This window comes from Ambystoma mexicanum, chromosome 14 (assembly GCF_040938575.1).
Source record: "Ambystoma mexicanum isolate Mex_15411 chromosome 14, UKY_AmexF1_1, whole genome shotgun sequence".
In the NCBI taxonomy this organism is placed as follows: domain Eukaryota; kingdom Metazoa; phylum Chordata; class Amphibia; order Caudata; family Ambystomatidae; genus Ambystoma; species Ambystoma mexicanum.
This window is the reverse complement of record NC_090940.1, coordinates 319,435,104-319,448,603: the sequence shown is the minus strand read 5'-3', so window position 1 is coordinate 319,448,603 and position 13,500 is coordinate 319,435,104.

The following is a 13,500-nucleotide window of genomic DNA, read 5'->3' as shown; positions in this document are numbered from 1 at the left end:
ACTTGCTTTTCCTAGCTCTTCATTCATTCATTTATTCATGCATCCATTCATTAAATCTTCATTCCGGTATAAAAGCGTGTAAAGATTTACTTACATTATATTTGAAATTTCCATTGTGTCTCTTCGTAATGCAGTCTGTAAAACGGACCGTGCTCTTGACAACGATTTTTCGTATACTGACCTAAAATGAAACTCGGTCTAGTTTCTGAATTTTCTGCCTTATCGTCTCTTACGTTATTGCACACTCCCTTCAAATGTAGTTCTTTCGGCATGGTCCCTGTCTCAAGGTCAAAAAACAATAGACCCTTATACTTCCAGTGTGACTTGTGGGCCTCATCTGGGCGCTGTCCTTCGCATTCTTTATTTGCAACATCACGTAGTATAGGCATCTGTGAGAACTTGAAGTTTAGAATCCGTCTATGTAGTGCGCCTGAATGTGCAAATGCGAACTGGCTTCTCTCCCAAATGCCACGGCCCGCTTGGCTGGCGCGTTCTAAGTGCCCCGATTTTGTCCCCGTTGTCTGCGAGCTTTGCAGCCCAAATTGAGACATTTAATTTTTGGCAGAAGGTCAGGGAAAGTATAAAGTACCACAGGAGTTGAGTTAAAAGTGAGATTTATTGTTTGTTTGTTTGTTTTATTATTTGCAATACGCAAGCCTCCCCTCCGTTAACAGTGCGCAGCATTTACATTTACATGAGATGAGACATGAGAAAAATATATACATACACATATGTGAGGTGAATAGAGAGAATTCAAAGATGACACCCAGCTTGTTCGCCACCCATGATGGTGAAGGTAGAGGTTAGGTTTACAGGTACACTGTACAATAACATTTATTTACAAAAAGACAATCGTATTGCAATTATTTAAACCGGGATTTGTACTTCACAATCAGCTGTGCTTCGGGTGGGCATGGCACAGTCGCAATGTTCGGTGGCAATGGATCACTGCTCTGCAAGAAACGTCCAAAATTCCATATCTGTGCTTCTCTAACACAGCAACAATAAGGCCTTTCACAAAGTCGAACTGCATTTCATCATAGACTGGTTTGATCACCCATTGCTTACTTCGTTTTGAAAACACCTTAGTGTAGCGAGGCATCCTTACTTTACCCCTAGTCCTAGATTGTTCACGTCCGACATTGCTGTTATGGGCCAAGACCGCTAGTAGAGTGCGATGTTTCATGCCCCGAAAGCTAAAATGCAAGCGCTTTGGCCTGTACTTTAGGCACATATTGTGGAACACCTCCAAATCTCCTGTGTGACAGAATTCTGTCAGTCCTCTCAAATCTATTGATAGAGTTTTGTCGAAAACAATCTTCTCAATGGCTTTGTGTGTCGGTGAAGATGGAATCAACCACTTCTTCTTCCGTGCCTCCTCTGGGGACAAAGGGCCATGTTCACATTGGTGGAAATGTTCATTTGCTGTCCAGCGGTGAACGTTGGTACAGTGGTGCATCAGTGACCGCCATTTTTCAAGTAGTATTTCCACTGACCCCTCACAAGTTTTTGAGCTCCACCAAAGATGGTTGGTGATAGAATGTGACCACTGCAAAATACTTTCAAAACCTTTTTTTTTCCCTGCAGCGGAGATTTTCTTATTGATTGATTTAGCAAGATGCCATACGTCAAATTGCTGTTTAATATGTGGGAACTGCTCTCTCATTGTCTTGGCAATTGAAGCGTGTCTATCCGTGGCTATGAGGTCGATGTGCATTCCCCTCGATTGTAGATATTCCACTGATTTTATAAAACCTAGATTCTCCATGGCCACTGAGGATGTACATTGTGTTACCTGCACAACCACCGAACTCACAATTTTCTTACTATCCATGTCCTGAAAGTGGTAGGTGCAGTACTTGACAGAAAATCCAGGGCTGTCGCACTGTACATCGCCGGCTAGCCTGAATCGTTTGCCTTCAAATGTACTTGCTAGAGACAATTGTTCAATTTTCCAAGCATCACTAATGGCTGGAAACAGATAATCACGTTGGTATGTGTAGTACAGCGCTTTAGAAATGAAATGGCGTCCCACAAACTGAAAGAAAGCCTCTAACTTTCTAAAACTGGAGCCACTAAAAAGTGATGCAGCTGCACACAGTAGATTGCCTGCTGGCAGTTTCCCCAGCATCGGTTGTGCAGACCATGAGAACCTATGATTTAATCTACAGGCGGCATTTATTTTGACGTTACTGCCTTTTATTTGACGAGTCACATTAATCAATGGCTTCCCACATACTTTCCCTCTAATGGAATGCACACATTTCAGCATACTTATAATTTCCATCAAACAACTGTCGAATACAATGTATTTGCTCTCTTTCATTAGACTGTCATCCTGCGTCAACGTTGTTTCGGCCTTTGACGTTGTGGAGATTTCAACACATTGGTAAGTAATATTGCTGATATCAAGTTCTGATGCGTCTATGGATGCTGCAGCTGGTTCATTCTCTGTCATTTCAACATCTATTACTTCGACATTGATGGGAGAACACAACAATGTCGACAGGTTTTTTGGTGGCAAATTTTTGGCGGGTGTAGATTGTGTAAATTGATCTGCAACTACTTCAGAGCTATCTTCAATACATTCAATAACATCTTCTTGTGGTGGTGCGGTCGCACTGTAGCTATGGTCCAATGCAACTTTGCTGTAGTCTCCAAAAACAATTAATTCATGTTCTGGCCATTGGACATGAGCATCTCAAGCCTGAACACGCCTCGCCTCAATTAATAGTTCCTCCATAGTGTACACGGTCTGGCAAGCAACATCTCTCATTCGCTTCACTGTCTGTGTGTGTATAGTTCTGACACCCACGGGTAACTGGAGGAAAGATTGGAAAAGGGATGTTCAGTTTAAACACAAGATGGAGTGTAGTAGAATTGACTGGAAAAAAACATAAAATAGTCCCCAGCACAAACATATTTTTAAAGTTATGAATAGTTTGTAACTAACCTTTTTTTTTTTTTTCTTTGCAACTTTTTTGACTGGACCTTCAACATCTGCACGCTGTAGCTCCGATTCGTTTCCGCATGTCCTCCCTTTCTCTTGCGCTGCAACGACTATATTTTCTGTATCCGCATAGACAGCACGGAATGAGGCTCCATCGTCTCCCTGAAACATAGTACTTTCATTACTATGTATCAAAATATTGTTAGCATAAAACACACGTGAGGACGAACACACAGGTACATCTCAATAGCCAAATGCGATTTAAACATTGTGTGCAACAATCAAACGACAAGTATTCGACCAGTGATGATCTATTTCGATGGAACTGTCAGTATTCATACCTCTGGCTCTGCATGGACTGCCATGAATGGTTGTATTGGAGAGGAGGCATCCGCATCTCCCTGAAACACAGTACTTGCATTAGTATGGTTTTCAATATTGGAAACACAACACACACTTGGGGTTGACGGCACAGGTCCATATAAAGAGATAACCGCAAATGATGCATTGTCCAAAAGAATCAAGGAAAATCCAAATATGATCACATTTCATCGACTTATTTCAACGATTCCTTTACATCTGCATCATCTAAATGAGATGTTCTGATTGTGGTGGAAGCTCCGTCGTCTCCCTGAAACACAGTACTTGGATTAGTATGGTTTCCAATATTGGAAACATAACACACACTTGGGGTCGAACGCACAGGTACATATAAAGAGATAACCGCAAATGATGCATTGTCCAAAAGAATCAAGGAAAATCCAAATATGATCACATTTCATCGACTTCTGTCAACGATTCCTTTACATCTGCATCATCTAAATGAGATGTTGTGATTGTGGTGGAAGCTTCGTTGTGTCCCTGAAACACAGCACTTGCGTTAATAGGGAAGAAAGTATAGCAAATGGAATCACGTTATATGATCACGCATGATGGAGCTGTCATTATCCATACCTCGTGCTGCTGAAGAATATCTATGGATGTTGCAAATGTAGTGCGCGCTTCCGAAAGCTGTTGCGCCGATTCGTATACTTGAATGTCAGGCTCTGCATCAAGTGCAGGGGTTGACGCTCCATCAACTGCCTGAAACATAGTACTTGCATTAGTGAGGATTACAATTGTGAAAACATAACACAAACCTGGGGTCGACAGCACAGGTACATATCAACGGCTAACCACGAATGAAACATTGTGTAGAACAATCAAACAACAAGAATTCCAGCTCTGATGATGACGCTCGATGGAGCTGTCATTATCCATACCTCCTGATGTTGAAAAACATCTAGAAATGTTGTAGATGTGGCGGACGCTTCAGCATCTCCCTGAAAGACAGTACTTGCATTAGTATGGATAACACTAATTATAACTGAAAACAAACACCAGTGGATGATAACTAAGGTGTATATCAATTGGAAAGCAGTAACCAAACATTCGGTAAAATAATTACACAATAGAATAAAACTATTACTTGACATGCATAAAACAAGTATGTAGCGGACTAGCCTAGTAAGATTACCTGATATGCGCTACGTGGTTGATAACTGCGACCACGTCAAGGATGTAGAATGTTCTTGCTTCAGATTCAAGGGATAGTCAAGAAGTTGTAAAGGTCAATTAATGATTGATAATGAAATGCCAATATTAAAAAATAGCCATGTAAGCCGACAGAATACTTGAAAAATGCTCAATACAGCACAGGTCCCTGTCCCCATATATATATACATTGCATTTGTGGGTTATGAAATCGAAAAAGAATATATTGATAAATGTCAATATTCAAAAAACTATACACTCATATCAATATCGAAATTATTACAAGGGATAGAACACCTACAATATCTATTAATCCATTTGGCTACACACTACCGCAAGGCCGAAAGCTAAATCCGGACACTTGACTCACCGGTGGCGGAATGTGGACGAATAGAGTGGGAATAGCGTTTTCGCGTAATTTCCGTGTCATTCGCCGTTTATTCTTCTTTGTTACCCAAGAAGTTGTGTACATGTCCAAGGAAAAGTGCCGGCTGCAGATGCGGTATCGATCACCCCTCTTGTCCTCTAAGACTTGTTGGACTCTACTTTACAGCTCATTCAGTGGATATCCGCAATGTCTGACCCATTCTCTTATTCGATCAACAGTTTTCGGGAATACATGCATTGTAGTTCCTTCAGATTTCGCATGGGTCTTCGAAGGGCAACCGCTAATCGAACAGGCAGGCATTGTTGATAAATCTGAAAAGTAAATATCGACATTATTGTACAATCTTCAAGAGTAAAGATTTGATACAAAAGTAAATGAATCATACAATGATCAATGCACGGTTTGCTTTGGTCGCAGGAACTATACCAGTTCATTATGTGCTGCTTAGTATTTGCATAAGTTGCAGAAATGTATAATTGATGTGACTGAAATCTGAACATATGACTCGTCCCTTGGATGTTCTGCCTTGCACGAGAAGGAAACATTCTAACATTATTGACTGGACCCCCGAAGGATGCAATTCAATCACAATAGTCACAGATGAAAATAAATAGATCTATTGATAGCATAGCAATGGAAACTCAAGTCAATACCAATGAGACCAATGAACATAGCACTATTGTGTAGTCTACTCGAAAATAGATAGAAATTTAAAAATCTGCGAAATATGACCAGGATACATGGCCTTGCCTTGACCAACAAACAGTTGGATTCAGCAAGCATAGCAGTATGTTGCGGGAGAATAGGTGGATGGCCACAGGTAGCGCACTGATGGGTATGCTCGAAGCGGTCACAGAAGTTCACGGATAGCACGACGACGAGCAGATTAGCATAGTGGTTCCCAGGTAGCACGTTCAAGAGTTGACTTGCAAAGCACAAAGATGTTCTCATGAGACATATCGAGTGGTTTTTAAAGTATTAGAAACTGGATGTGTTTGTGAATGAATAACGTATGTATGTCGTGGTATTAGGGGGGCAGCCTGCTTGAAGGGGAGGCCTGCCTGGAGACACGGGGTCTGAGGAGGCCATGTGACCGATGGCCCCTTGGTGTGGGACACCTTTTGAAGTGTACATGCAGTTTGGCACCTTGGCCTTTCGCGCCCCTGACAGCCCCCCATGCCAGCGCTCATCCCCGGGTGTGAACCGCCTTTGATAGAGGAGGGTCGGATGGATGGGCCTGGGGCGTGCAGATAAGGCACAGGAAGACTGCTGAATGTAGACACACTTATGTGGATTGCAGGGGGACGGCCTGCCTCAGGGGAGGCCTGCCTGGAGACACGGGGTCTGAGGAGGCCATGTGACCGATGGCCCCTTGGCGTGGGACACCTTTTGAAGTGTACATGTAGTTTGGCACCTTGGCCGTTCGCACGCGTCACAGCCCCCCATGCCAGCGCGCATCCACCGGCGCGATCCGCCTTTGATACAAGGGGGTGGGATGGATGGGCCTGGGGCGTGCAGATAAGGCACAGGAAGACTGCTGAATGGAGACACACTTATGTGGATTGCAGTGGGGCGGCCTGCCTCAGACGAGGCATGCCTGGAGACACGGGTTCTGAGGAGGCCATGTGACCGTTGGCCCCTTGGCGTGGGACACCTTTTGAAGTGTACATGAACCTTGGCCGTTCGCGCCCGTCACAGCCCCCCATGCCAGCGTGCATCAGTATATTGTTGCTTATCATTAACAAATGCCACATACCGGAGATTCTTGTGAGCACAGACCCACACTTCAACCGGTGTATTATAGTGGTCAAGACTGTATAATCCAATGGTAAATGTTAGCATAGATATATGTGTGACTTTTATAGAGACATAACCTACTGAAAGACTTTGAACAAGTGTGTTTTAGTGCATGCATTATCAAGAATATGTTATGTTAGCTTAGATAGATAGTGACCACACTGCTTCACAGCAACCAGACCTTCACCCATTCGGAGCACAGATGTCTGACGTCCATCCTTGAATGGAGACACACTTGATTCATTTAAAAAATCGAGACAACCATTGTTAAAATATATGTGGTGTTTTATTTTGTATCTTATTTTCATGACACAAAAATAGAAGACTTTAAAGATTATACAGGTCAGGTTGCAGCACAGCGAGAGAAAATCCCCTGTACTGACCGCTGTCACTCGGGAACGTTTCTCTAATGGCACGAACGGCACAGGCGGGTATCACTCTTCGAACGCGGTGTCCAAGCCTCCCGTGAAGCCACCATGTAAAGGAACGATAGGCCACCAGCCTGTACCACCTGTGAAAAGGAATGAAACAAACTGTTTTTAAATTGTCAATGACAATTCTTGTAACTAATGGCATTTTACACGGACAAATGCTATCTAGACAATGCACACTATTCAACGACTTACATGCGTTACAATGATATGTAGATGTAATTTTGGATATAGTAGAAGACCATGAAATAGGAGTGGCATGACAAGCAGAGTATACTTACTCGTTACTCGGATTACGAGGACGAACAGTTGCTCGAAGTTCGTGCATAAGCACCATCATTATTCTCAACACGGCCCGTGTGAGGCAGGCTGCCCTGAAGTCTGGCAGCTCAGTGATGCTTTGCGGTCGTGGCTCGACTTCCGAAATGTAGGCCAGGCATCCCGAGTTTTCTCGGCAGCAGCAGTTCTCGTCCTCGGTTGGCATTAGCTCGCACCGATTGCATGTGCACCAGGTGGAGACGCTGTCCATTCGACTAGGCCCAGGCTCTTCATCTGTTGATTCGTCCTGCCAACTGCTGTCCGAATCCCCATCGTTTTTGCGTGCTTCCCTTTCCAGTAGTTCCTCCTCGGTATACTCGGGCTCGTACATCTAGGGCATTATTGTAGCCATTGTGTGTTAAACAAACTAAAATCATTTATAGCGGTGGTACTGGTATCTGTTCACACGGGCTACAAGTGGCGAAGGTAGCTGACCAGAGCACTGAAACGAGTCACAGAATACTCAAAGTAACACAGAGAAAGGAATGGAATCGAAAATCGGCTGCTGTGTGTTGTGAAACGGTCTGTTTATACTTATTGAGGAGAGAGGCGTCCTGCCATTTCCATGGCGACACGTCATTAGCTGAAGCGCAGCGAATGTTGACACGAGACGTGCTTTGGCGTTGGGAAATGGGCGGTACGAGTCTGCTGATGACAGGCTCAGGGGCGGGGGAATTGATTTAGTGCCGCAAAAGCAGGTCAGCCAGGGCGATCGGGGAAAAGATAGGATTATCAGAAAATGGCGGCTCCCTGGTGCTTGTTTTCGCGTGCGTTCAATGGACGAAAACTCGGGTAAGGTCCATAGGAAAGTTTTCTAAAATCGAGCCACTTAGGCTTTAAAAAACATGGCCGACCCGTAGGGACAATAAAAATGTTTACTAGACCATGCCTTTAATTGCTGTCTACATGCCAGATGTAGCCCCTCAGTCCATGAGGCGAGGCTTTCCAGTCTGCAGTCACTCTCACCTGCGTCTTCTTAATTGCTGTCTACATGCCAGATGTAGCCCCTCAGTCCATGAGGCGAGGCTTTCCAGTCTGCAGTCACTCTTACCTGATTGTCTAATTACATGTCTGGTTTTTCCTTAATGCAGTCTACCTACTTGTACCTGCACTTATTGTTTTGCATTTTTGTACCTCTCACCTCTTCCCCTTCTGCACTCCCCTTCCTCCCCCTCTCCTCCTTTTGCATGTCTTAGCACTTGCACGTTCTAAATCGTCTCACTACCTCGTCAGAGCATTTTGTTGGTTTTCTTCTCTTCTACCCAGGGAGGGCCCTGCACTTCCCCTCCTCCCCTTCTCTCATTCTGTAGCACTTGCACGCTCTGAATGTTTCAAAGACCTTTTAAGAAACTGTTTGTTTCATAACTCTTCCTCATCCCTACCCCGCCTTGTCTTGATGTGCCTTGAAACATAATGTTTGCTGTATAGTGTGCATTACAAATAACCAATAAATAAAATGAACACATAGATTTCAAGAGTCTACATTGCTGTGATTCCATGTGGTTTTACTGCCCATTTTTTTCCCTGGATGTTTTTACCACCAATTTTTGTATCCTTTTTTTGCTGCAAAATGCGTGGAGAGACCCCATACACCTCCCACCTCTTAACCCGTTCCGCAACCACTCCCCTAACACCCACCCCACACTGTCTAAACCAAACACACACAGGCACTGCATTTTGCAGCAGGACATTCAGCAAAATATTGGCAGTAAAAAATGACTGTGGTTAAAAATACACTGCATTGCCATTGGTTATGTACTGTTTGTATCGCTGCATTAGCCAGTTACATTGACCTCAGACTGCAGGTTTTTACAGTGCCCGTTCTAAAGATGGAGAGATTATAGGGAAAAGAAGGCTTCTGCAAGCATCCTAGTGCTTGCAGAAGCCTTCTTTTATGTGAGTTGAGTTTAACAAATTTAGCGTATTATCATCTCTGTCATTACGATAAAATCCTTAATGATAGGAAGTGGTGCAACGACCACTCTAAAGCATTTCATTGTTAGCAGCTGCATTCGTAAGCATAGATCTTTAGGCAATTGAAATCGTGATTGGGTTAGTACTTGTATGTCAGGGGAGTGATTGGAAAGGTAGCAGGGGATAGGAGACCTCTCCTCACAGAAGTCTGTAAGTGCCTGTTTTCAGACGTGAAGGCGAGAGTTAACTGCTTCTAACATTGAAGCTGCACCAGGATAGTCTCATTAGAAAGTTTAAAGAAGTTAGATGCTGCCACACAAGTAAGTGTGTCCTTCTCCCACAGTCTCTTGGAAATTAGACCCTCTGCCAATTTTTGAAGGGTTATCCGCCAAACTGTCACGAAATTGTAGTCTAGTTGCACCCCTGATCACAGTAGTACCCGCCACTCTCCTCCCATCAACCACTTCTTCTGGACAAAGAAACATAAGCTTGGACTTACAGCAGACTTTAATGTTGTCATGGCTTTGCCATTCACACTAACATGCAGCAGGAGGAAGGCCAGTCATTACCAAGTTGAAAGAAGGGCACGCTGTTCTCAAACACCAGGCACTCTGGTGTTTGAATAGCCAATGGCGCCTCTCTGTTTTATTTGTGTATCTGTGAGTGAAGGGATTAACTCCCTTTACTGTACTTGTGTGGACAATGTCTGTGCACTGCATTGCCCCATCGTGTCAGAACATGTTCCAATTGCAGGCAGACACGTGGGATGTGGAGGTTGCCAGGTGGGGATTACAACACAATGCAAAACACCCAACCCTAACAATACCTGATGGCTCATAGGTTTTTCTTGTTTTAGGCAATGTGGAAATCAGGTTAGCTGCAGAAGAATCCGCTGTAACCATATTGGACTATATTACAGGAACTTAACGGCAACTATGCACAGTGTTTAACGCTGCAGCAAAAAATTGAGCTAGTGCAAAAGACATATGCTTTACCCTCTTGCAGCATGACAGAGTTTGCCCTAGTGCAAACTTTGACCTGGTGCAAAAACACATTGAAAGAGTACTTATTTTGAGCGAGGGCAGTTTTTGCCCTAGTGTTCCTACTGTGCCAAATTGCCATTGCGCCCGTGCAACTTTTGCAACGGCCCATGGTGCACAGACTTGAAATCGAACTGGGATTTGAAATCCATGTGCCTTTAACTGAATGCTCACGGTTTGGCAAACGCTTTAAGTTGGGCGTAGATAGGGCCATTAATCGCTGCCCTCTGTAGCTGCTCGAAACCCATTGTCAGCTGCTGATCTATTAATAGCAACTATGCCTTCAGCTTCTGCAAGGTCCAGAACCAGTAAATGAACCCATTTTAATAAACATAGTGTCTTATTTAATGACAATTGCAAGAATAAAACATACAGATGCCAGTTAGCATGTCAAAGATGCCAGTTAGCATGTCAAAGATCAGGCAATGTCACTCTCTGTGATGTCACGGAAGGGTCAAACATCATGTGATGCCACTTCTACGCTTGTAAGTCTGGTGAAAGAGCACGACTGGGGGTGATCCCGACTCTCTGAAAGTGAATCAAGCCTTGGCAGCAGGCAGGGGCGTTGCTGGGGGGGGATTAGGGGGCTATAGCCCCTGATCGTTTGGTTGTAGCCCTGGATAGAATCTCAGGAGCTACAGCCAAAAGACTAGCTAGCCCCCAGTCCCAACAGTTCCGACATCAGCTTAGCCCCGGGTCTTTTCCAGACCTAGCAACTCCCCTGGCAGCAGGGGTACTTTCCTTAGGATCGCAAAAAATGTAGTCTTATAGAATACCAACAAAGTGAAATGCTATGGTGAGGAATTTGAAGTAGGTATAACACCCACCATAATGTACGCTATGAAAGAAATGTTGTATTCCCACCATACACTTCCTTTGCAGCCCTGGAAAATACAATGACATTCTTACATGGCCATGAACAACAAGAATGTGAAATTAAATATCATACTCGGCCTGGTGACATTTCAGATAGTGCAAGAGCTTAGGCACGGAGAGGGAGAGGGTGGGAGGGAAATGGGAACAGACAGGCGACTACCATACTAGGCCTGACAACATTTCTGGTAGAGCCGGAGATTTACAAGAGGTGAGGGAGAAGGCGGGGAGAAAGGAGGGAGAGGAGCATAACAAGAGACTATCGTTCTAGGTCTGATGATATTTCAAATAGTGCTGGAGTGGTGTGGGAGGGAGACATGTAAGGGAGGGGGGAGGGAGACATGTAAAGAAGGGGGGAGGAGACAAACATTTGTTGCTATCATACTAGGTCCTGGGACAATTCTGATAGAGTAGGTGCATAGAAAAAGTAGGAGGAGAGAGGGAGAGGGCAAAGGAGAAGAGAACAGAGAATAAAAACATTGAAAAGGAGCGGAGAAGCAGAGGGGGGAGTGAATAGAGTTGCAGAGGTCAGTAAAACAGAAAATGTAAACAAGGGTTCTAGATGACGATGGGCACAGCATGATTCAGGGCCACCTCATCTGAGGCTGTTCTTGGTATGGCCATTGTGGAAGAAGTGCCTGCCATTTTCAAACGATGCAATCTGGCAACCCCTGCTTTAGCATTGTGTTTTTGCAGAAAGTTCCTAGAAGGAGGGCAGTATTTGAGATGAATGTTGAGTTGCTGCTCAGTCGATATGATTTGCTTTTTGTACGCATGTAAGATTGGTGCAGTTTGCCAAAGTAGTTGGTTGGGTGCCAAGTGCCTGCTTAGAGCACCACAAATGCCACAAGGGACTTATCTGTTGGCCGCAAATCCTAGTGGCTGCAACCCCCCTCCCTAAACCGTGTGACCATAGGTCAGCAAAAGAGAATGCTGGGTAATGCAGAGAAGCTAAACATCTAGATTAATGGGATCAGTGCGCACAGATCACTGGAACCGCACCAATGGGATGAAAGCCTGTGCAATTTGAGAAGGGGAAGAGACAGAGTGAGGTCTGGGGGGGAGAGAAGCTTTGGGAAGTTGGAAGAGGTTATACAGGTGGGAGCTGCTGAAGCCTGGAGGAGAGACGGCCAAGGGAGGGTTGTGAGCAGGAAGTAGTCTTACTTTGGTTGTAATGGGCATGGGTGGAGCACTGTGACATGGACTCTTGTTGGTTGAAGGGGTTCTGAGACATGGACACTGAAGGTAAGTCAGCCAGTAATCCAGGGACAGTGTTTTCCAAGAGGAGGCACCACGAGATCCATGAGTGGTCCTGTGAGAGCTAGAGAGAAGGGGCTGATATCTAGAGAGAACGATATGCCTTGAAAAGCCAGAAGAGTCACCAGCATTATTAGTCGACCCGTGTTAGAAGGTGAAGAACCACGAGGACAAACCCAAGTGGAAGAGGGATCCTGGATGTATGGGTACACGAGTCAAGCTTGACGCTGCATGTGGGCAAATGTGGGTGAAGTGCAAAATCCTTCCCCAGAGAATGTGTGAGGAGAGCTCAGATACCGAATTCAGGGCATTGTGATTCAAGTATCAGAGTGTCCAATACAGACTGCGTGCAAAGGAAGGTTCAGAAACAGAATTCTGCAATGTATAGAGAAAGAACCAAGGTGTTCACTAAAGATTGTGAGAGGAGAGGTCTGACGCTGCATTCTGGGAAATACAGTAAAAATACCACAGTTTACAAAAAAACGTAATGAATTTCCTAAAGACTCACCAAGAGACGTTTTATGAAAAGAAAGACCATTTTGATTGACCATATAAGAGAAGTCAATAGAGAAAAAGGGGAAGATTCTGAAATCTCAAATCCACAAAGGGCATCAGAATTTGTACATTTTAGATGCGCACCTCAAGTTGCATTTCAAAGCGTATCCTGAATTTACAGATGGGATGTGCTTTAAAATGTGCAGAAAACGAAGACACCCCCCTCTGCCTGTTTGGAATAGACACAGGGGATGTGTATTACATGACAGGATCTTTCCTGACTGTGTCATGTATTTTTTCTATTAAGTGTGACAGCAACGGTATAACTGTGACTGTCCCATTTACATTTCTAACCCTCAATAAGGGATAGAAATGCTTTATTGTTTTGATGACATTTCACGGTAAAAATGAACCTAAATTAAGGCACTTCAAATATTTGTGCTTGGAATTCACGGCTCATTGGGAATGCAGGCTGTGGTACTGCAAATCTGAATGGGCGTGGGG